The 25392-nt window shown below is 42.5% G+C and overlaps 1 long non-coding RNA gene across 2 annotated transcripts in view; it reads left to right on the top strand.

The window, feature by feature from the left end:
* Positions 1-25392, top strand: part of LOC137484693 (uncharacterized) — a 125565-nt gene that overhangs the window by 97624 nt on the left and 2549 nt on the right. The window lies entirely within an intron of this gene.

The raw sequence follows: 25392 nt of genomic DNA, 5'->3' as shown, positions 1-25392 counted from the left end.
CCGTGGGACTGTTTACACTCTGCTTGGTGTAATCTACTTATGGAAAATTAATGAAAGGCAATTTCCTCCTCCGTTGTAGCTGTTTTAATATGTACACTATGTCGTTTCCTCTTCCAGCTGAAGCTTCAGATGGTTATCTGGGGACAGAAGCTCAGACAAACCAAGGTGCTCCCCGGAGAGCCCCTTGGGCTTGCGGGCGGTTTTGGCACGAGAGCCCCGCAGAGCAGCGACTCGGCACGCTCTGAACTCCAACCTGTTCCTGTCCCCAGGAGCAGTTTAATATCAATTCATTACTTTTATTTATAACAGCTTGTGAGACTTCCCAGTGGCAGCTGAGCTGAGCTGGGGGTTTGTCCAGCTGAGCTGTCTGGCTGTCCCCTCTGAGCACAGCACAAATCTGCACCCGAATGTTGAGATCCAGGGCTTCCTCCTGCTCCAGCTCTGGGGAGCTGCTCTGGGAGGGGACACAAATTTTCTCAGCAAACACATGGTCTGAGTCTGAATCTCCATTGATCCAACTGTAGGTTACTTTTCAGCTTCTTGAGCAGCTGCATAAGCCCTCATTGTAATATTGAGGGGAAAAGAAAGGAATTATTGCACACCTCCACATTCTGTGATATACTCAGTGTACAGCAGGAGTGTGATGGGATGTCAGTAGCACTTCTTATACACCTGTAGAGACATTTCTTTCCCTGCAGGTTGGTGAAGGGAGAAAACCTCTCAAAGGCCTGAGTGAAGCCTGAGCCAAGGCTCTGCTGTCACTCTGCTCTGATTTCCTATTTCCCATTTTGTCAGACAAGGGGAGGAAAGGCAGCTTCTTTACTCAGGAATATTTTCTAGCTGTTTCACAGAGAGCTGATTCTAAATGCAAGGGTGGGTGTGAGAAATGTAGGATTTCAGTAAGTAACTGTTCAATTTTGCAAACAGTACTGAAGCAGTTCTGGGCTGTGGGATACCCGAGTCAATATGGCCAGAGCAAATAGCAGCAGCAGAATTGGGAATACTGAGAGTAGAAGTAGCATGGTTTTGTTATTCATGGTGGCTACAGAAAAATTTGCTGAGGAAATACCAAATGCAGAAAGCTAGAATTCAAAGAGGAGAATGAAATCAAGATGATCCTGGAGAAATTACTGATCTGCTTTTTCTGGTGGGGATGTGAAACCATTGCCTCTTACCTCAGCAATAAAGCATCAGGGGTAGCATAGGAAATATGCTCAGTTTGACCTAGACCTATTACCTAGACACCAGCTCTTCACTGTCTCATCCCAAATTCCCTTCCCTCCTTCAGCCAGTGGACAGACTCTATTTTCTTTATCACTTCTAAGAAATGCCTTTTTTCTTTCTGTGTTCAGTCAGATTTCCTATCTAGACTGTCATGCTTTCAAATAAAAAATATTGTAGCCTTCTCTCAGTGTCCCTAAAGTTGGCATAATTCTGCCTGACCCAGACACAATTACAAATGCTGAAATCATCTTTCTGATTGTCACTTTGCTTGTTTTCCTGGGAGCTCCTTCAAGTCGAGCTCTCCTTTCACACTCTCCTGCTAAGAGATTATCTGGGTTAGATTGGGCTGACCAAGAGAGGTAGATGGGGAGGGGAGGAGATTGTCCCCTTTTTTGTCCCCCTTTGTCATCTCCCAGATGTATTTGCATCTGAATAAATAGCAGGGGACAAACTCTCCCTAGACATTGATGTGGAAAACATGGAAAAACTCACTATTATGCATGGTTTACTAATGTGAAATAGTTGTCTGGGGAATGTGCTGTTTGCCAGAGGGCCCTGGTCAGAGCTGCTGTGCTTTTTGCATGCCCAGAGCACGAGCAGCAAATCCTTTGCTGAGCTGTCATTTTCCCCAGTTCAGCACCATGCCTGTTCTACAACCCATGCAGCAAACCTCACCTGCTCAGTGCTGTGTCTCACATTTAAAAGCTTGATGTATTGCACACAAGGTCCAACTCATAACAGGCTGCATTCCGCAGCTCATTTGGTGTCGTTCTGAGAAGCATCACTCAGATGCTGGCAGTGAGATGCCTGAAAACAGAAATCCCTGCTGCATTTTGCATTTCGGTCCTTTGGAGGGTGGAGAAGATTTACTGCCTGCAAATAATGAGGATGGGTGAAGTTGTATCCTGAGGAATGGGATGGAGGCGGTGAGCTTGAGAGATGAGGAGCTCTGGGGTCACCTGGGTGTTCCCACTGGCATTATCAAATTGAGATGAGTCAGATTCACTCTGCCTCCCCACTCAGTCGTGGTCCTGTGCAAGAGCTGAACCTCCCCGTGATGCATCTTCCAAATACTGGGACACCTACAAGATGCTCTCGGATATGGGCTGGAGGGAAACAAAGAAACTTGCAAAGGTTTTTGTTCAGTTCATCAATACTTGAAGGGAGTTGAAAGGAAAAGACATTTCCAGAAAAATAACTTCTCACCAGTCAGTTGAATGTCATTGAAAGGTTCTGTCTGTTATCTCCCGGTGATTGGCACCTCCTGATCTGGATTGAAGGAAACTCTTTGTTCATATTAACATAGCTTTTATCCTTTTGTCACTTTTGAAGTCCCTGTGGACTTTAATTTTTGCTTTAGGCACGGTGAACTTTATTATAATTTCATTTGAAGAAAATAATGAAAGGGACTTGCTTGAGAAGTGTCCTGTTTCCTCAGGGCTCTTGAGTTCAATGTCCAAGACCTCTAGTTGTCTTTCAACAATTCACACTTGGTTTTTGCTGTGCATTACACTCCCTTTATGGATACTAGATATAAATGGTAAATATTCATCAGCTGCAGGAGCTATGTTGCACTTCTTGCCCAGCTGTGTAAGGCAGAGTGCAGTCTGTGCCCCACTGCACCGCCTGGGCAGTGTTTTGTAAATGGGGAATTGTTTAAACAGGGTGTGAGAGCTGTCATGGGATGTGCTGGGAGATGGGCGGTGACTTCCCATGTGCTGGCTGTCATGATTTGAATGCAAGGGCAGGAGCACAGAATGGTTTTGTTAAAATGAGCTTCTGCAGGAACTGCAGTGACAGGACAAGGGGGAATGGCTTCAAACTAAAAGAGGGTATGTTTAGATTAGGTGTTAGGAAGAAATTCTCTACTGTGAGGGTGCTGAGGTCCTGGCACAGAGCAGCTGTGGCTCTCCCTGGATCCCTGGAGGTGTCCAAGGCCAGGTTGGACAGGGCTTGGTGGAACCTGGGATAGTGGAAGGTGTCCCTACCCCTGCCCATGGCAGAGGTTTGGAACGAGATGGGCTTTAAGGTCCCTTCCAACCCAAATGTGGTTCTGTAACTTGGTTATCTCTGATTCTGGGAACTACTCAGATGAGCATTTATGATAAAATAGTATTTTGCACAAGGAGCTTGCCTGAAATGGAGTAAGAATACAAGGAAAGAATATTTGGCTCCATGGCACAGTTATTCTAAGCAATTAAAATTAAAGGAAGCAAAAAAGGTCTCATAATGACTATATCCCCATTCCTTGATTATTTTCTGCAGGTTATTGGGAATAAAATACAGCAAAAAACTGAGTACCTGAAAATCATTCCACTGTCTGTAAAACTTATGACAGACACTTTTCATTTAATTCATTCAGGAAATCAATGTGTCTTACAGAATCATTTGACTGTGGTTGGCAGGGAAATGATAAATATACATGAAAACAGGATTGGATTAATAATTTTTGACAGGTAATATAATGCAGCTGTTGCTGAATGATATTAACAAGAGAAGGCATGTTAAGTCCCAGTGTCAGAGTAAGGCTAGGTGGTTATAATGTCTGGATAAATTTCCTGCTTTGACTGAAGACTCTGGATGGCAGATGGAGATCGACAATACAAAGTTCCATTAAAAAGTCCTTTGCTTTGCTAATTCTTGACTCTCTTACTGGTCAGTAGTCTGCTCATCGATCTTGGCTGACTGAAATAGAATTTCCCCATTCTGTCTGCCTGAGCCAATACATTTCACTTGCAATATACTGAGATGTGAAAAAAATGGGAAACTTCACCCTCCTGAGATCAGCATCCCAAAGAAGGCTGTGGTCATCTGGGCAGGGCAGCATTCTCTTTTAGCTTCCTTCTTTCCCAAGTAAGACTGAGATTTTTAAATTTCTTTCTTCAAGGTTTACAAAATTATTGTAAATTAATATGAAAGACAAAATTTTCTTTGTGAAAGATATCAGACTGGGGTTTTTGCAGTTTTTTTCTTCCAGGTTCTTTGCCCATAGATCATTTGTCTCTCAGCTTTCTCTCGTGTGGGATTTTTTGTCCCCAAATAATGCAAAGCAAGCAGAACTCACTTTAAACTACCTATAAATACCACCTGGAAAAGGATATCACATGTGCTGTTTCTTCCAAAAGACAGAGAGGTGGAAAAAAATCACATTTTGACACTGTTCATAGAATGATGAGATGAAAACAAGTACAGTGTGAATTTTTCTGTAGAAGGTCCTGTCTACACCCAGCAGACACAGAGCATCCCCATGAAGAACCTGCTGTGGGGTGTGTTAGTTTTGGTTGTCTGCTAAAGGCTGAGAATTGCTGCAAGCAGTGAAGTGACTGGGACATGGAGAAGGACCTTGTTCAATACTTTTTATACCAGTAAGAAACAGGTAACACAGGGAGAGGCTGGAATTAATTGAACTGTTCAGCCATACCTCATCCTCTGCTCTGTCATGAAACCATCAGAGCTGCCATTTTATTACTCAGCCAGGGCCTGGATGAATATTTTAATGAGACAGAGGAGATAAAGAGGCAAGGAATATAATAGGTGGCACTGGAATTATACAGCTCTTATTATAGCTTGTTTCAAAGATTATTTTAATTTAATTGATCAATTAGATAAAATTATATACCAGCATGTTGCTGGCACAGGCTTGGGTGGGTGCTACCAGAATTTGTAATGTCCATCATATCAGTCACAGATATCTTTAAAGTGATTTACATGATTGGAAAGAATGTTTTTAATTAGAGTACTACTTGTTATCTTTACAGGATTATTTAAAAGAGCACTGGGAATGGCAGCTTGATAATGTCCCTGTAAGAAATAATCTGCCAAGTGTATAATCCATAGATCTTGAGATAGACACATTTTGACTGGCTCTACAGCTTCACACAGCTACTTTTGCAGTGATTAGAAATAAAATCACATCAGGAGACTAACCTTCACACCCAGGTTTAATTGCTATCAGTTAGGAACTGGGTTTTTTCCTAACGTGTGATTTGTTTTCCCATTCTTCTTGTCATAGTCATCTTTATTCTTTCAACACTTCGCAACAATTTCAGCATAATTTGGTCATGCTAGGCTTTTAATAACATAGCATTTAAAAATAGAGACTTTTTGTTCACAGTTCTCTCTAATCTGGACAGATTCTCCTCTTGTTTTGATAACTTCATAGCCTCTTCCTTTCACCACCTTCCACTGCTGAGTGATCTTGATACTCTGGACTGCTAAAATATGGAACATTTTCTGATACTGCTCTTGCACAGAAATGGCATCTTTCAGTGTCATTTCAAAGCTTTTCTGAACAGAGCTTCAGCATCCTGTGTATTAGGAAAACATCATGGCCAGGCAAACATCATCATCAGGCAAAGTGCTTATATCCAGTTAAATGAAATGTTCTCAGAAAGTATCTGATTTTGTCTAGCAATTCTTTGTCTTTTATTCACAGGAAACAGCCCAAACTCTCTTCTTACCCAGCTTTTAATATCACCTTCTTTATCTTTTGTGTCTAATAGATGCCAGTGTTTTTCAAAATGTACATTTGACAAGAATGAAAAATGCTTTGTTCAGCTTCTCCCCAAGAAAGGAAAAAAAAAAGTCTAACTAATCCTAACTCTGGCAATTGTGCTGCAGCAGAGAAGTAGCACAAAACTTGCCTTAGGTAGCACAAAACATGTGATAAACACAGATAAAGATGGATCTCTGTGCTCTGGGTGACTGATGTCAGTCAAACCCCGGCCAGGCTTTGCTTCCTGAGAGAGCAGCTGGAAGAGGAGGTTCTGTGCTGAGCACTGAAATATTTCTGGAGGGCTGAAGTCTTCCCTGGCCTTCAACTCTCCGTGCTGCGCGTTCCCAGGAACACAGGAGATGGATATTTTCTGGTAACTCTTTGGAAGCATTCAGCTGGGTAGTAGGGTAGACATTCTGCTCAGGAACTCACTCAGTGCTTCTGTGTGTCCAGTTGGTGCTGTAATGAGCTGAGGCACGCAGGACAAACGATGTGCTGAGGTTTGAGTGGCCCCTGCCAAGCCCTTCAGGGGGCTGTGTGCCTTGTAGAGAGGCTGCAAAGCAGGGGAGGGTTCTGCCCTGCATTCTGCCTCTTGCCTGGCTTTCAGATGTTGATGTGATTAGAGTGGAGAATTGCCAAAGCAGAGCAAGGCAAGTGCCTGCTGCTTCCAGTCCTCTGTGCTGTGTGCATGCGATCTGTCACATGCAACCATGACCTCCTTCGGGTTTGTGACACTCGGGGAGCCTGTGCAAATCTTGGGATCCTCCCTAAAGTAAAATGCGGTGAACCCCGGCTGCAGGGAAGAAATGCTGATGTCTGGCTCCAGATCAGAAAGCTGAAGGACAGCTTTATTAAAACGATACTATACTACATTAATATACTATTTAAAGAGATACTATACTATTTTACATATTCACTTCTTGCTTACCTGTCTGACTAACTTAAACTCATGACTCTCTGCTGAGAGTCTAAGACACTGCTGGATCCCATTGGTTATTGAACTTAAACAACTTTCACTAGAATCTAATTAAGTAACCACTTCAGGTAAACAATCTCCATACCACATTCCACATGGGGAAAACAAAGGAGCAGAGATAAAGATTGTTTTCTATTCTTTTCTCTGTGCTTCTCCAAGAAATCCTGAGAGACAGAATTATGTCCCTCTGTCTAGAGAATGTGTATGTTACATCTCCCTGCATCACAGGGCAGCCCAAACTCCATCCAGGACATCAGGGTTCCAACTTGAACCTGTCTTTTCTCATTCTGAGCATTTTTTCCTTTACCTTGCCCAGAGTAAAGCAAAGGACAGCACAAGCCAGACACGGGCTAATCAAGCTGTGACCTGGCTTGTTCTTCCAGCAGATTGTAAGATGTGATGTATGCATGCTGCTGGGGGTTTTAGGGGAAAAAATATACATTTCTTCCCAGTTTATTCAGCTTCAATTTTTTTTTCAGGGAAAACAAAATGGGTTGAGGAGAAGAACCTGAGGATGAAATTGTTTCTAACAAATGTTCTACATTTGCTGTGAGGTGTTGTAAAATAGGGCAGGCATTTGCAAATAGGAAACTGAGATGGGGGAAAACCTAGAGGAGATGTCTGTGTTTGTTCTCCAAGTCCACAGCAGCTCCAGGAGTCTGTGTAATTTTTCATGAATCATGTGCTTTAACCAGATCTCACTGGTTTAATGCTAAGAAGAGCCAGGCTGTGGTGGGGCCCTGCAGGACTCCTGTCATGCTCTTTTTGGGTGGTGTAACTGCTCAGCTCTGTGTCCTGCTTTTCCTGAGCAGGAATACAACCTGGAAGGCTGTATACAGCCTGTACCTGCTGAGAGCTGCAGGATCAGACAAGGGATGGGGAGGCAGGAGCTGTGTCTGCAGCACCATTCCTTCCCCAGGCCCCTCACTTTGTGCTAGTCCTACACTGAGCAAAGGCTCTGTCCAGGTCATGGTTAATTATGAGGTGAGTGTCCCTTTTAGTTAAATGTGATGCTTTTTTAAAGACTTCAGGCAAAGCATGAGATATGCTGGGACCCTGAAAACAAGAAAACACACAACCCCCCCTCATGTCCATCTTTAAAATGATATGAGTAGTGTATCTGATTTATGAAAAATGTATAAATGTGACTTGGGAACAGCTTGTGCTTTCACACTAAATAAAAGGAGAAGACAGAAGAGGGAACTTGAATGTCTGTGAGCATACTCATGTATACAAATGACTGTCATAAATTTTTTTGCATGATTGCTTTGCTTTGTGGCATCTCTTTGGGGAGTTCTGCAGGGTAAAAGAAGCCCCACAGTTTGGAAAACTGGAAAAAACATTGCAGGAGAAAAGGGATTTGCTGATATAATTATGCAATTCATTCTAGAACATATTTGGTCTGCTAATGAGAACGGAAGGGGAAAGCCTCAGCAGTGCTGTTGGTTTAAGGGAATTGAATTAAAAGACCAAACATCCTGGGTGAGACTGCTGCAGCCTCAGGAGGGAGGACTGGCTCTGGAGGACGTTGGAGACAGAGCCCTGCAAACCCTGCTAGTGTCTCATGACTGAGGAAAGAAAATGCTTTATTCTTGCAAGGTGGGCTGGGAGAAAACAGATTTCTCAGCTGGCATAAATCTGCCTTGACGCGGGTGCTCGTTCGCATTACCTGCAGGTGTGGTGCACAGCATCCTCAGTTTGGGTCTAAAGTCACTCCTCATTGTGGTGCAGCTCCATCAGCCCGGAGTTGAGGGTAGGATGCAGAGCTCCCCAGAAAGGCAAGAGGATCCTGGGAGAGCTCCTCTTCCCAGGGATTAGTGCTGCCATGGCCAGAGGGGATCCTGGACCCGAGCTGAGGCTCCTCTCTGACTGTAGCACCTTTGGGTTCCCCAAAGCATTGCTCCCCTTTCTCCTCAGGCTGGAGGGTGAGTGATTCTTAGTGATCCTTCTGATGTGTGAAGTAGGAGAAAGTGGATGAGATGATTCAGAAAGACAGCAGAGAGAAGACATGAGCAGAAAGACAGTGGAAAATAAACCACAAAACTGTTCATGCCCTTCTAATGTGGTCAATAGTGTTGTGCTTTTGCAGGAAAGCTCCATCTCCTCTGCAGGGGGGAAGGTGTTCCTCAGCAGACCCAGGCTAAGGAAGTGTGACTGGCAGCTCTGTGCCTTGTTCCTGCCTCTGACTCTGTGTTCCCTGAGCTGTACATCCCACTGTTGCTTGCATATAATCTTTCTGAGAACCAGGGCATACCTGAGAGGTTATTAATAGTTTCCAGAGAAATGCCTGTTAATTGGCTGGGCTTCTGCATGCTTGTGAAATAGTTAAATAATGTAGAAAGAATATTAATAGTTATAAACAATATTAATGATTTTTAAAAACCCTGTTAAAGCTACGATAAATTATCCCTCAAAAGTGTACTTGGGTAGCAAGGATGAATTCACTCTGATGATGTTGAGGACTTTTTGCAAACCATGGTGGATGGGGTTTTCTCTTCTGTGAGAGGGTGTGTGGATGTGAGACAGAACAGCTCAGGGCAGCACTGGTGATGGGCCCTGGTGCCTGTCCTGAAATGAATGTGAATGGTCCCAGCAGGTCCAGCCAGGCTGAGCTGTGCTGCTCCTCCTCACAGCAGCCACCTGCCCCAGAGCTCTGTGCTGAGCTGACCAGCCAGCTGGCCATCTGCACATGCCAGCTCCAGACCCCTCAGCCCCCTGGGGCCGCTGCTGCCTTTGGGGCTGGAAGAGCTGCTCAGACTTCCAAGAAGGTGTAACTCCAGAGAAACTCCTTCCTTTGTATTCAGTGGAGAGAGCAGTAACCACATGGGAATGCCATTGCCTTTTTGTTCTGTCATTGAACATTCTGTCATGCAAAAGGGAAGGAAAGCAAAGACTGCAGCAGAGGTGCTGTTAGTGTGGGGGAAGCTAGGTCCTCAGCTGCTACATGCTGTTGTGGTTTTTTTTTTTTTTTTTTTTTTTTTTTTAAGGAGCTACTTATACTAAAAGCAAAAATAATTGTCTTTGATAGATATTTATTCCTTGCAGTTGAAAGCCTCTTGAATTTTGAAAGCCAGTAGAGAGTCCCTTTGCCTTCCTTCACAGGGTTTTTGAAGTAACCATGAGATTCATGTTGAAAAGGGAACCACAGGACCTGCTCTGTGGTTTACTCATGCTGTGCTCAGTTCCTCCATGCACAGCATTTGCTTGCTCTGACAGCTCCCAGCAGAGCCAGGGCTGGGCTGAATCCTGTTAGCAGGGACAAGCAGAGCCAGCCTTGGTTCATCTACCAAGGCATTTGTCTGAGACTTTAAATTCTCCTCTAAGTCCCACCTACAGCTGTTGGAAATCTGTCTCCTCTCTGCCTCTCTGGCAAAAGGAGCACAACCTCTCAAGGACTTGGGTAAGGGCTACCTGTGAGCAGCCACCTGTGAGCAGCCATCTCATGTGGGCAGCAATATTTTGGCCCTCCCAGAGGCTTTTGCTAAAGAGAGGGAACCACATCCCAGTGCTTTTTAGAATAGAGTGACAGAAGAGAGGGTGGGATGTATCTTGCTGTAAATGCCACTCTGTACTCTTTTGAAATAATCTTTGATAACTCAGAGAAAGGTGCAGCTGTGCCTTTCATTGAACAGTGATGAGTGTGGTGGAAACTGCTTACCCCTACTTATGCAGGCTTTTCTTTTCCATTAATAGCCATCTCCCTCCCTGGCTGGGCTGCCCGGGGCTCACTCAGTGCCTGTGCTCAGCAGCCAGGATGGAAACTGTGCCACCAGCAGTTCTTGCTGCTGTCATCCAATTTTCCATGGGGTGTATAACATTAGCAACTGGATGCAGCAGGATTTGATGGGTTATTTCCCTGTGCTGGAATCTGTCTAATCTGCCCTTTCCTCAGGCCTCCCTGTGTTGTTATTGGAAGCCAGGTCTGCTGCAATTTTCCAGGCAGAGGTTAATGGGATGGATTAGCATTTTATTACTATGATTATCCTATTGTTCTTTGTGTGACACTGACCTGGAGTTTGAAGTGCTGCATAAAACATAAAGGGGACACGAGTCCCACTCATAAAAAAATAATCTTTAGATTAATACCAGGCTGGTCCTGCAGGCACTGGAGGCAGTGTGCTTGCTCCCCTTCTCCTTCCCAGGCTCTTACTGGGATCATGGTGCTTGTACCACTCTCTCCAACAAAGTGCCTAGTATGTGGCTCCTCAGAGCTAGATGCAGCATAATTAGGAAGGGAATTTAAACGGTTTCAGCAGGAATTTTATAAAGCCCCCAAGTCATCAAGGAATGCAAACAACAAAGTAATGGAATGACCTTTGTGCCCTTGAGGCCTGAGATGCTTCTGAAATCCCTCTTATTTCTGCTTGGGGCCTGACAGCAGCTGTCAGTTGCTGCAGTGCTTGAGGAGCACATTGGTCTCTGCCCTACACAATGCTCACCCTTGCCAGCTTGCACAGCCTCTGGAGGACAGCTCACCACTGTTCCCCCTTGGGATGTACCCCTGTGTGCTTTTAAATTTATTTGTTGCAAGGCATGTTTGGAATTCCTTGTCCCAGTGCTGGGAAAGTTGACGCATTTGAGCACAGAACCTATTATTTTAAAGAAAAAAACAATCTACCCTCAATCAGATATGAGTTTCTCAGCAGTTTGAAGCACTGAGTCTTAATTATGGACTTTAGAGCCTGACTGTATCAGGGCTAACTACATTTTGGTGTCTTAGCATAATATCATAAACTAAATTTTATCTAGTGAGTTATAAGACATTAAGATCTCATTAAGGATGAACTTTTTACCCTGCAGAAGCCTGTAATGGAATTCGTGTTGTTTCCCTGTCTGTGAATCATCCTGTGATGATACTGCTGGCTCTGCTGTAGACTGGCTAGAGACTGCTCCAAACAGCAACTGGATATTTGAAATTCATCTCCAGATACTGCTGTCCTCTGTGCTTCTCAGAGGGGAGTCAAAGGAGCCAACCAGGAAAAAAGGGATTTTTTTTTTAAACTATTATTTGAAAAACAATGATATTTAGTATGGAGACTGAGTGTCACAGACCATTCCATCTCAAGCCATGGCTTTCAGACCCTTTTAGAGATACAGTCTGGAAACTTAGCAAATGTGAAGCCATTGGACCTATTTCCTATTGGATTTACTTCCATCTGGGGACAAAAAGTGCAGAATCCACCCAGGAAAAATAGCAGAGTTTTGCGTAGGTTCAGATGACTGTGTTGTGTCAGGGCAAAGAACATGACCCCACATTTCTCTGTGGAAGACAAATGACAAAATAGGAATCTGGTGTGGTTCCTGGCTTTGCCTTGCTAAGCCCAGTGTTCTTGTCATGTTAATTTGGAAGGTTGGTGCTTTCTTTACAGCTCTCTGCCTCCAGGAGTGCTCTGGGCTGGGGAGAAAAAGCCTGCCAGAGAAAGGACTAAACTCTGCAGCAGACAATGCTGCAGCTGTTGATCATGGATGCAAGAGTCATTATTTTTTATATTTTTTTAATTAGATAAAGTAATGGTTGTTTTCCTCTAATGAAAGACATTTGTCTTTTCACTGAACCTCCAGCCTCCCAATCAAGGTTTTGTTGCCCTGTTTTTAATTCTTTTTTCTTCCCCCTCTTTTCCCCTTGTGCAATCAACAACAACAGACCAGGTCTACAGCAGTTTGATGTTTATAAAGTGGTCCAATCATAGCTTCAATTCTGGGCAGGAGTAAATAAATTCATCAAGCAGTTGATGCTTTTGCGCTGCTGTTATGATAAATGTTCCCATCAATTATACCAGTATGCTCAGACTGCAAGGAGCAGAACTAGCTGCACATGCTGCCTGAGAGGAATGACAAGGAGACAATTCGTGTTCCCTTTCTTTGTGCTTTGTATTCGCAAGCACAACTCTCCAATTATACTAATTTGTTTGTTTGGATTAGCCGATGGATTAAGAAATGTTTTTAGTTAACACTGGAGCATAACACACATTAATATTTTGGCAAACATGACATAATTCTCTGCGTTGGGCTGAAATCAGTGGAGTCTCTGTGATGCTGGAGTTTCACCAGCTCTACACCTTTGGAGTGTGTTGAGGGAGCAAGCTCACTTCTGGCTGGGAGCTGCAGCACCAAGAGAAATCCAGATGTCACCAGTACAGGATCTGGTACCTGGCAGCATTTGGGAATCACCTGACTTTGGATTCCTCTAGATGAAATGGTACCAGTCCCCTTGCTGAAGGTGTTTGTTCATGGTTGGTTTTGAGGAGGTTGAGAGGGTAGTTTTTAGGAGATGTTATGCTGTTTCAGCTCTGAACTGGTAATAATAGGGCAGTAAATGGCTTTTGTTTAGTTTCAACATTGGATCCAGTGCCCTTGCTGTCATTCCTGTGTGGTGTTTTGCAGAGCCCTTGCATGATGTGTTTGCAAGAGATTTGTTAGAGAAGTGGAAACCAAACTAGCAGATAGCACATTGTAAAACCTAAATCATATTTAACATTATTTCAGATGTCCTTTCTTTGATCACAAACTGTGAAGTTGAAGCCTTGCATGAAATGAAGGAAATTAATTAATTCAACAGAGAGTTCCCTTTCCTCCTTTGAAATTAATAAACAGCCAGTGCCTTTCAGAATTGGACATTGTCACTAAAATACCAAGAAAAAAAGCACACCTTACAGCTCAAAGTAGAAGTAAACATACAACATCTGCTTCTTGTGGCCCAGAGTTCAGCATATTTATTTGATAACTGGAATTTTAAAATTAAGCAAGCAGATACAGCCCCCATATGAATGGCTGGTGAAGCATCCACTACTTGTATTCTATATTCCTAGATTGCCTGCATGCAGCAATTAAATCCAGAACAGAATTCTATCTGGGGTGTGCCATCCCAAGAGCTTTATTTGCCATGTCTGCTCTAGTTCTTACCTCATTGTTTTGCTGATCAGATGCTGTGGAGTGGTAGCTGGGCCCTGTTTTTTTTAGAGGGAATGGAGATGAGGTGTGTCAAATATATCTTTAATGGACACTACTGTCATGAATTTCAGATCTTTCTGCAGGAAGGATTTGAGTCAAGAAATGTGCAATTCTTAGCACAGGATCAAAATCAAAACTTCCCTTTCTGTCTGCCTCAGTACCTCTGAGGAGACAACATAAATGACAATATGGTCTGTGTAAGCAGCAGTTGCTATTTGTGATATTCTTGGCAAAAACAAAACAAGTATCAAAAATACTGCAAATTGATGTTACACTAGGAGGTGTGAGGCCAGGGATCAGCCCAGATGTGAAGACAATCCTGAATAGGGCCAGAAATCCCTGTGTGCATGAATGTTGTGAGCACAGGGAGTTCAGGCAGCTGGTTCCCTGTGGCTCAGCCCACTTCTCTGATCCAGCCAGGATCAGTGGTGACTTCAAGAAAAGCTCTGTGAGGAGTGCAGGCTTTCAGACTGGGAGTGGGCTGCTCTGTGTGTCCCACATGACACGTTCAGCAGTGTGCTGGGGCTGGTTTGTTACAGTGCAGCACGTGGCTCGTGGGCACTGGGGCATGAACTGAAAAACACAATATGCAGCATCCTTATTGAACACAGAGCATGGGCTCTGAAAGGAGGAAGGCTGGACCTGTAATCTATTCTGCAGAGAACAATTGTGCCAGAGTTTGTAAATGACATTTACAAATGATCAGAGGAATGCTGTGCTAATAGCATCCAGACAAAACAGGTCTCGGGAAGATAAGAAATGGGATTCAGTCCTCAGAGCCTTTCTTCGTCTGCAGCAAAAGGATTTTGTCTTTTTAGCATTTCTTCCAAGGATACATCTGCTTCCTTACAAGAACTCAGGCTTTCAACTAACAGAGTTCTGAGTTTCTAAAGAAGGTGCTTTTGTGTTTGCAAGTTGCAGGCTGGCTGTGGGCATCATTTACTCTGTTGTCCTACTGGCTACTTCCTTATCTGCTGTAACACAAGTAACAAATGCAATTATGTCAGGATAAAGCAAGTGTCTGATTTCCAGCCTCTGCTAAGGAAGCAGTGCAAGTCTCCTCGTGCTGCCCCAGGCTCAAGGGTGCTCTCTGCATGAGGTGGGCACCCTGCTTTCCTTAGGTGGGACAGGTGGGCAGCAAGCAGGTGAAGGTCCTGACTGATTTTTCAGATTAGAAAAGCCCATCTGATACTTTCATGGGCTTCTGCATAGCGCTGGGGTTTTATGATCAGAGCCAATATGGAAAAGAATTTCCTGATTCCCTGCAATCCCTGGTGTTACAATGATGGATTCTGGGATTCAGAAATGAAGCAACAACATTCCACTGCCTCCAGTTCTGGGCTCCTGTAAGTGTAGCTGCTTTGGTGGACAAACACTGTGTTTGCAGGAGTTCATTTGCACCTTCTAACACCCCACTCTTTATTTTGTGCAGTAGCTATCGAATATTCTGAGCTAACCAGTCTGCTCCTGATGTAATTGTGATGGGCCAGAATGGTGACACATGAGAAAGAAAGAAATCAATCAATCTGGTTTTGAAGAGAATTCCTTTTTCTTGAGTGAATTGTCTGTGGAAACAGAAAGTGACAACTCATGTAGGTGGTCCAGCAAGTTGCCTTGCCATGAGTTAATGGAAGGATGTTGCTTCCCAGACAGACCACCCACCATCCCCTGTCCCTTCCTCCTCCCCCCAACTCCTCCAGAAATTCTCAAAATAGTGCTGAATACCAATGCTATTTAACTGGAGAGGAAAACCTTGCTATAAATACAAGCAAAAATAACAGAGTCACAGTGTACCTCACGACTCAGAACTTGCTAAAGTTTTCTTGTCTGAGACACCAAGGAATATCACAGGGACTCTGTGTTTCCAGGGAAGCTATTTTAAGTTATTGTGGAAGAGGCGAGTGTGATTTTGTACTTCCTGTTCCATCCTGCATGACTCCTTGTAAACAGGCACAGCTTAAATACAGATAATTAGGTGAAAAGGGAAGAAAGTGGTGTCTTTCTATGTACAAGTGATTGCTGTCACACCCAAGTACTTCTCTCAGAACAAGCTTTGTTCTGTAATTGCTGTGCAGCTGTGGATTGCACTTGAGGGGCTGTTTTTTATTTACCTGTTGAGAGGGCAGTTTTACATTTATTTACCTGGCAGGACTTTCAGGAGCAATGCAGAGTTGGCTGTTTAGGTGAACCTCTGTGGGTGCCTCAGCTTTCAGCTTGTCCCAGATTGAAAGGCAAGATGTATCCATTTGCCATCTCTATGGCAGCTGACTTCTGTTAAATGAGCAGTTTTCCTTCTCTCTTCCACAACCAGTCCTCTCTCAGGGGAGACACCTGCTGATAATGGGCTATTGAATGTCACTGCAGGACTGATAAGAACTATAACATCCCATTGTGAGATGCTCCGCCCAGAGGGAGGAGCCAAGCATTCCTACCTGGATATAATCTGGAGTTTCTGGAACACCAACACGGCTTTTCCTGCACTGGATTTCCCAGAGGAACAGCTGCCTCTTCCTCTGCAGGAAGACTGCACCCTTTTCTACAGGATCACTGCTCCAACAGAACCACACCTGACACTCCAGGAGGACTGCAGCCACAATTCCAATTGGACTGCTACCAACACCCTGACCAACAGGGTGTCAGGTTGTATTCTGACTCTGTCAGTGTTGATTTGGTTGACTGCATTGTTTATTTTGTCTTTTTATTCTCTTCCCTAATAAAGAACTGTTATTCCTGCTCCCGTATTTTTGCCTGAGAGCCCCCCTTAATTTCAAATTTATAACAATTGGGAGGGAGGGGGTCTACTTTTTTTTTTTGGTTTGTTTTGGGTTTTTTTCCATTTCAGGGGAGTCTCCTGCCTTCCTTAGCAGACACCTGTCTTTCCAAACCAAGACACAGCTGCTTGTGGCAAGGCAGCACATCCTTGGGGCAGATGTGGCACCACGGCAGCACCTTGTGTTTTTTGCCCTGGTGAATGGGGATGGGTTTGCCACATCCTCCCCTGTGGTGAAGGTATTTCTGAGGCGTGTTTTTCATTCAGTGTGTAACACAGCTGTGAGGTATGGCAGCCCCTGGTCCATCAGAGAAATGGATTTGTTCTTCCCCCAGCTCTCTGCTGTGGGCAGTGCTGGCAGGGAGCCGAGCCAGGCTCTGCAGGGAGGGATCAGACAAAGGGAGCAGAGCCTTGCAGGGAACCACGGCTCCACACTGCAGCAGGGCCTGGGCTGCTCTGCAAGGGGAGCCAGGCAGGTGAAGAAAAAGCTGTTTTGAATCTCTGACTGATTGTAAATGAGGAGTTATCAGGGAGCATAAAGAAGGAGCCACTGTACCTTTCATAACACCAATACTCTTTGTTAGACTACAGACAAAAGTAGGCTTTGACTTGAGACTACAGGAGAATACAAGATGAGAGCCTGTAAAGATGGAACATATTGATCTTCCCTTTATCTTTTCAAAGCATTCCTCTTTTGTCAGGGGGTCCTGTTTTTTGTACAGCACGTCCCCATCTTCCAATACTTTGTGCATTTCATTGCTCGTATTTTAGGGAACTACGTCATTCATGTTTTCTGTAATTATTTTTTTTTAACTGAATATTTGTGAGTGATGAAACACATACATTTTCAAACAAAAAGTTACTCTGAATCAAGATGGTAAAACCAGGTAGGATCCTGGCCTGGCATGAAAGCACAGTTTCATGTTCCTCACTGAGGGTATATTGATTTATATGAACTAAGCATCTTTTTCTCTAAGCCCCAGATCAGAATGGGTTGTTTTGAAGCATGCTGTCTCCTACAAAAGTGAATAGAGAAGGCTTTACTAAGGAGACTGGAGATATACAAATAATTGGTTTGTTTGTTCCTTTGTTGAGTAAATCAAAACATTTTTAAAGAGAAATATCCAGACCAAAATGAATTATTTAAGCTTTTTCACTAAAATATATAGTGAAAGCCATATATATATATATATGTGTGTGTGTGTGTGTGTGTATAAAAGTGAAAGGTCTTCAGAGTCAGAATTGGTCCACTTCATGTCAGGACATCATTTAGAAATGTAGAACTTGAAAGTGTGGAAAGATGTGAAAATTTTGAAACAAAGTCACCCTTTTAAAGTTTATTTGGGAAAAAAAAAAGTCCTACTAACAGTTGCAGAGAATTCATATGGTCCATTTTGGGGTGCCTGAAGTCTGTTTCTCAATGGATGAAATCCCAGGTTAGCCAAGTTCTTTGTCCCCATGTGTCCTGAGCAGAGAGTTCTGTTCAGTCATTCCCATGTTCTGATAACACATTAATGCCGTGGTGAAATTCCAGGAAATAAGGGTTGAATAAAGCCTTCTAATAAAATATAGTGGTGCAATACAATAAAACACACACAACCATTATTCAAGGTGCAAACCTTAGAAAAGCTCTTATGTTTTTGGGGTTTTTTTTCAGTGAGGAAACAATTTAATCTGTCCCAAATCAGCTTCTTAATCCACAGCTGCTATAAATCAAAGAAGAAGAGAATTAAGTTTCAATTGACTTCCCTGGCTTTGAGCATTAAACAAGAATAACTTGAAAGATGGAGGAAACTCTGCAATTTAAAATTCAAATGCCTTGCCCTGCTGAGCTCACCAGAGTGCAGCTGAGGGTGCTGCAGAGCTGCAGCAGAGCCCCTTTGCAGCCAGGTGGCCCAGCTGGGGGATGACTGCAGAAAGGGCATGAAAAAATGGGACTTGCAAATATGTAAGTGTTGAATGATTCCTTGTTCTGTAAAAGCTTCCCAAATTGAGAAGTTATCAGGATGGGAACCATTCAAAATATCAGATGTGACAATGGGATGCAAATATTATCATCTGAATATTATCATCTTATTCATCTGAAGACTAATGGAATTTTCTAGACCATCATTTTAGAGGGTTTTCTTTTTCCTATTTCTTCTTTTCTTATTTGAGGTTTTTCTTTCAACTCAGTATGGAATGTTTGTGTTTCTTTTCTAAACATGTGAGTTCTTTCATGGAAGTAAAAAGTAGAGTGCTACAAGCTGTCTATATGAAATTTTTTCACAGGTTTTAAAGGAACGTAATAAATTACTGGATTTTTTTCTTCTTTTCAACAAGGAAGAACTTGTTTTTACTTCTAAAAGCAACAGAGAATTCATAGGTCCAAGGAGTTGTGTAATTTGATTTTGCTGTACTTAGATGGAAAATGGGAATTTACCCTCAAATCTAGTAAATCTGAGATGGGTATTTTTAAAAATCTGTGCAGGGTATTTACAATCAGTCCGACAGTTTGTTTGCTGAAATTTCAGTGCTACTTTGAAATATCACCTGTTATTGTCCTTGTTATTTTAATGGACCATTCCAGAGGGTAGCAGAGTTAACTACCAGCATTTGTTACATGCCAGCTCCATTTCCAACTTTCGCCAACAGAAAAACACACAGAGAAAAATTCCTCTTCTGTTTTGCCTTCAGCATGATCCTTCCTTCAGCTTTGCTGTTAATCTGTGCAAAGTGATATTGATTCCTTTCAGTGTCCTTGCTGGAAAGGCTGGGGCACCTTTTCATTTTGGTCTGATGTTGTGGAAAGGTCACTGTGTTCTGAGGTCTTCTCCCACTGAAGGCATGCTTGGGGCTGTATCCTGAGCTGGTGGAAGCTGCAGCAGCTCCATTTACATCTCCAGGATCAGGCCATGGAGTGAAAAAATGCTAGAGGCATTTTAAAAAGGCATGAATCTTGGGATTTATTTGGGAATATCAATATTAATATAGAATTCAGTAAAAATGAAAAAGAGAAGGAATTAGTATGAAAGAGCAAAAGAACTGCAAGAAGCAAACAAAACAAACATTACTTTTTAATTGGGTTGTGTATTTTCTAATTCCCTTTCTAATCCAGTATAAGCAGCTGGCTTGTGACAATAAATTCCCAAAAGACTCAAGAATTTTCCTCTAGCATACCAAATTGTGTCCACCATGGCACTGTTCAGTATCTTGTTGGCTATCAGATCTCAGCTTTTCATTTCATAAAACAAAAGGGTCCTGCCTTCTCTCTTCTGTGTACCCCAAAATCCCATTGGGCTAGGAATTTTTATAGAATCATAGAATGGTTTAGGTTGGAAAAGTCCAACCATAAAATTGAATTATCTATTACAGGACTTGCTGTAGTTTAGAGGAGTGGATAGAAATGCTTCTTCTCTGACCATTTTAAGACACCACCAGGTTTGCTGCACGGTCATAATCATGCAGTTGAGGAACAAGGTGATGGAAGATGTGGCTCAGAACTGTTGTGCATGCCACAGAAATTGCACTTTGAGATGAATTTGGGCTACATTTTTCTTAGTATTGGGCTTGTCTGCACACCTGCAGTGTGCTTTGGAAAGCTAGGTGAGCATGAAAGAGAATACATTGCAGATTCTGAGACAGGTTTTCCTTAAACTGAAGGTTTTACCTGGCTAAGGTCAGGCTCAGAACTCTGTTCAGTTCTCATGTTTGAATTTGCACTGATGCTATGTACAATTAGTGGCAATTAAATGAATTAACATTTTCAAGGCAGAGAATTTTCTCAGCACTGTCTGCTCCTGGTATCCAGCTCTTCCAATTCCATTAGCATTAGTGTTACGTGGCAGCATTCACTCATCTAATTTTAGAGTAGGCTATTTAAAGAATAATCTGATGTATTCATTTATGTCCTACATAGAGTGGGTGTTATGAAGATGCTCTCTTCTTACCACTGCTGCTCTCACTTGTCCTGTGTGTGACAGGTAGAAGCAGCTCCCTGTCCCAGTGAAGACCAGGGTCCTGTTGTAGAGAACAAAAAATTTAGGAAAGTATCCTGAGGGAGAAAAGGGGACCGTAAGATACATACTGGAGGATTTATCAACAGAATTAATTTAGTGATAATCAGTAGATGGATCTGTGACCAGTTAAATGTAGTAAAATGTGTGCTGTGAATATCACTTCTGGCTCCATTACAAGATTAAATTATAAATTTTCACTTTAAGCCTTTCTGACTCTCTGTTCCAAACGTCATGTGCACTCATGTACTTGAAAAGGGTGTGCCCCTTCTGAAGGCTTCCTCCATCTCATTTCCTCAAACCAAACCTGCAGAATATTTTCCTGGGCAGGCAATCCCCTTCCCTTGCCTCCAGTTAGCCAGGGAACAGTGGCACCTTGTCTGCATTGGGCTCTGGAGCTTTGGGATGATGTGTTTATGATGTGAGTCTCCTTTCATAGTGTAGTGAATGTTGTCACCACAAGAAATACATTATTCTTCCTATGCCATTCTGTCTTGTTTTGGCTCACATGCCAATTCCTCTGAGGCCCCTCTGAGTAATACCATAGAAGTTCCCTGTGTACATACTGACCTCAAAAATCTTGGAAGACTTGGAAGGAAACCAACTTCAGTTATTTTACCTACAAACATCAGAAAAATTTGAGGTCCTTATTAACTTCTATTTTTTTTTTTGGGTCCATTCTTCCCTAGACTGTTTTGGCAAGTCCATTTGGATTCCTCTCTATTAACCTGCCTGCCTCTAGCTTCCTCCTGCCCTAATCCACTTCATGTTATGGCGTCCTCCTTCTGTGCTCGAGAAGTTGCAGTATTTCATGTGACAGACAATTACTGGTTCAAGAGAATTCTCCTAACCTTTTGTCAAGAGTTGAATAACCCCAGTCTATCACCGAGCTATCCCTCAGTGTTTTCTCTGGCAGGGAATTGTACTAATTGTGTTGAACAAAGTGTGCTAACAGGCAGCAGTGGAGCTCCCTGAAACACTCTGTTAAACAGCAGCTGAAAGCCCAGGATTTCAGGCCAAAGCAGGTCCTTGCTAAGCTCAGTCCAGCCATGTCCTCCTGGGATCTGTGTGCCTCAGGGGTGGAGGGCAATACCCACCACCAATAACACCCTTGCTCAGGGCTGGACAGCCCACACACTGCTTGTTGCTCATCCTTGGTTTATGCAAATCAAAAGCAGCTCAATGGACATGAAAGGATTTAATGTTGGTGAGCTGATACCACTGGAAGTGTGTTGGATATAATAGATAATACTAAACAGCATAAAGAAAACTGCAGACCCGATCCATTTCACATTTCCTTTATATCAGTGGGATGTGATCTGTCCTTTATGGCTGGTATTAATGTTTGTACCACAATCAAGCCCCCAGTGTAAAATATCTCCCTGTATTTAGTATCAAAAGCAGTGAGTGATCTGTGTCTGTAATTATATATCATGATGTAGTGGCTGAAGGCAGGCACAGTATGGAATGTTTGAGAGCTTGGCCAGAGGCTTTGATGCTGCAGTTTCACTGGGGAGGGCTTTGCTGAGAAATCATTTTCCCTCAAAATAAGTAAATATATAAATAAATGAAGCTTTTCAATTTCATAGCCCAGAGCAAGATTAATTAATAGGGAAAAATGCTTAATCTGTCTGCTCACCACAGAAGTAATGAATAATAGAGAATGTCTTCCCAGCATCTAGAGCTAAAAGGGTGATGAATATGTATGCATGTCATACCTGCATGTCTCTGCCTACCTGCAGCTCCCCTCACCATTGCACTTTTGGTGCCTCCGAATAGATCCCTTGGTTCTCCTTGTTTTTCTTGGTTTAGATGTATTTTTTTGTTTTAAACTCCATATGGTCTCCAAATCAATTGAGAGGGAGATTAATAAAAGTAAATTTTGTCACTTCCCTTGTGGCCAGCTGTCCCCCATTTTCAGATGGAGAAATTGAAAGGTAGAGAAGCTGTGTGGTCTGGAGCAGGAAAAGACAGAACAGTTCTGAAAGCATTTGCATAGTCCAATATAGTCTTAAATGTTCTTTTCCTACTGACTGGCTCATTTTCAAGTGTATTAAAAAAAGAAAAAAAACCAAAGCCCCTCAAAAACTCTCTCCAAAATTGTTAAATTGGACTTTGCCCTTCACTGGGAGTATTAGGGAATGCAACCCAACTAAATGAATGTGGTTTTGTCATCCTACTTCCATCTGTCAAGGCTTCTCCCTGGCTTAGTTTTAGGATAGAATTCTATTATGCATCAGCCTTTAACTTTTCTTTTTCTTTAAGATGAAATATTTTAAAAATACATTGAAGACTTCACTGCTAGAAATGTTTTGGTTTCTATTTAAATATTCTGAACATCTCTGTTAAAGGCAGATACAAACTGTTCTAAATGTTCTTTATTACTCATACATACACTGTCCCTGTGAAAAACATCATACATCAGAGGCAGCAGTGATTCTTCAGATTTGCCCAGTGACAAGGCACCATAAAGCTATTCTTTACTAAAAATGTCAATGTCAACTTTATTTGCCAAAACATGTTTTCTTCTCTCAAGCTGCCAGTTGTTGTTTCAAAATAAATGGAATCTAAAAATCTCATTATTTTTATTGTTTAAAGCCAGCATTGGGTGCAGCTCTGGGGGTCAGAAGGTAACAATACTAATTTACCCTGGTGCTGCTGCACTTAGAATATTTAATCTCTTAGGACTTTGACATGATGGCTGGCTGTGTTTCTTAATTTTGTTGTGAAGATGTTGCTGGAGGGCCAGGCAGCTCTTAATAATGTGCATCAAGACAGAGACGAGTCAGTAATGAATATTGTATGAGCTTCTTTTCCTACCAGAGGATCAGCCTGGACAAATACCTGCACAAGCCTGTTCCTCCTGGCAGAACTGGGACTGCTACGATGATGGCCAAAGATTAATGTGCCCTACTGGAGTCAGTGCAATTCCAGTAGCAAAAGATTTTTAACTATTCTAAGCCAGGGATAATGTTCAGCTTTTTCACCAGCTTTCAGCTGCATTGGACAGGGAGCAACATCCATCCTTCCATCCTTCCATCCTTCCTTTTTAGTGCCAGTGAAGAACTCTTACACTCCACGTGGCTCTGAGAACAGGCTTCTCCCCAAAGCCAGCAGTGCTGTGTTAAAAATATGCTGGAATAGTAAACTTGATCTGGACAGGTTTCCTAAAATAATATCTGATCAAAGACTAATAAAAGACCTGACAGGAAATTGTGCCACCATAAGGTTGGCTGTTTAAGAGTAGAAGTGGAAATGAGACAAATGGATTCCAAGGAGGAGCTGAGGATCACAATCCACAGATGTCACAGACAGAGCTGAAAATTGATTTTCTCTTGGAATCAGGAACATCATTCATGAGTCCTTTTTTAAAAACAGCCCTATCAAATAAGCAGTCTCTGTTTTAAAGCCCGTGCAGTGCATGAGAGCAGCAGAAAAAGGAACATGCAGAACCAGAAGATAATGTTGGACAGTGTGAAAAGTAGAAGTCTCAGCATGCTAACAGCCTAGCCATTGTTTAGGGCTTTGTAAGTTTTCTGGCATCAGGAATAAGTAAAGATGGATTTCAAGGAGTATAATGAGGTAATTTCTATATCTGTAATAGCTGGATATTAAATTACATTTATATATCCCTTGCACATTTATTTTCTTTATTGCAACTCTCATAAACATAGAAGCCTTCCTTGAAAGGTTCCCTGATTTATTTCCAGTGTGAGTCTCTATCTTATCACAGCAACTCTGAAATTCCTTGCAGTAAGTTATGAGGATGCTCAAAAATATCAGTCTGCAGCTTGGAATCCCAGGTGGCAGGTCCCAGCCACCTTCCCTTTTTTGAGGTGCAGGTGGGCTGAGCCTCTCTGTCACCTGGGGAGACAAGGTCCTCAAGGAAGCTTTTTCTCTTGTTGCATGGGTAAATCTAAGTGCCTTCAAGAAATTTTTGATCATGGTGAATGGTGATAATCCTCTCTTAGCAAACAAGCACCTGTTCAGGAATTACAGTAGGAGATAATAATAGGAAATGGATGGAGGACTATGCAGTTGGATTTTTAAAAGGTAGTTCCACTCAATTCTTATTAAAATTGGTGAGAGCTGTAATGTTTATAAATTAGAGCTTTGTAAAATGTAAGTATGTGGGTTGAATATTTTAGTCTTGGCATTATTTATATTCTGGTTTTACACTGACAGGTTTATTGGGGGTTCTAATGCACGTTTGGATAATTGTTGAGTTTTATCTGTATGCTTTTACTACAGGGTGGGCATCAGCACAATCTCACAGGCTTGAAAGCAGCAGATCTGCTGGCAATTGTGCTGTCTCTTATAAATTCACTCTGCAGGGTCAACCTGTAGCTTTAATGCAACAGGGAGAATATAAAAGAACTGCATATTTGTGTCACAGCCACAGGTGGTGGAACACAGCATGAGCTGTACATTTGAAGAACTGTCCCATGTGCAAGTGGGAATTGCTGCGGTTTCAGAGGAAGCATCCCAAATTCCATTTATGAAACTTCTGTGTAATCTTATTAAGTGACTTATTAAGTGATTAATTACAGCCAAAATTAAAAGGATATATACATACACACACACACACCTATATATAATTTCTGAAATGTGTGTTCAGATTTCAAGGCATTTCAGTATCTGAGGGGCTGCAGTGCCTCTTTGCAACAGGGTGAGGGCCTCAGCTCTGTGTGTCTGGGTGTTGAACAGATCTGAGACTCTGCTGGCTGCTTTTGCTGCTGTTTTCTTCTAAATAAGTAGAAAAGTAGAAAATGAAGAAGAAAAATATTAGGCTGTGTTAAAACTCTAAGCAAAGTCCTAGTAAATGCAGTTGGGGTTTCACTGGGAAAATAGTAGGTGATGTCTGTGTGTGAGTAACTACAGCTGGAATCTGCAGTTGCAGATCATCACTGGCATAATATTTTGTCTGTGGTGTCTTTTTCTTTCTTTAAAGCTAGTGTTCAAATACTTGAAACATCAAAGT

The sequence above is a fragment of the Anomalospiza imberbis genome, chromosome 18 (genome assembly GCF_031753505.1).
Source record: "Anomalospiza imberbis isolate Cuckoo-Finch-1a 21T00152 chromosome 18, ASM3175350v1, whole genome shotgun sequence".
In the NCBI taxonomy this organism is placed as follows: domain Eukaryota; kingdom Metazoa; phylum Chordata; class Aves; order Passeriformes; family Viduidae; genus Anomalospiza; species Anomalospiza imberbis.
Note: the sequence above shows the minus strand (reverse complement) of the source record. Positions and strands in the feature narration are given on the sequence as shown.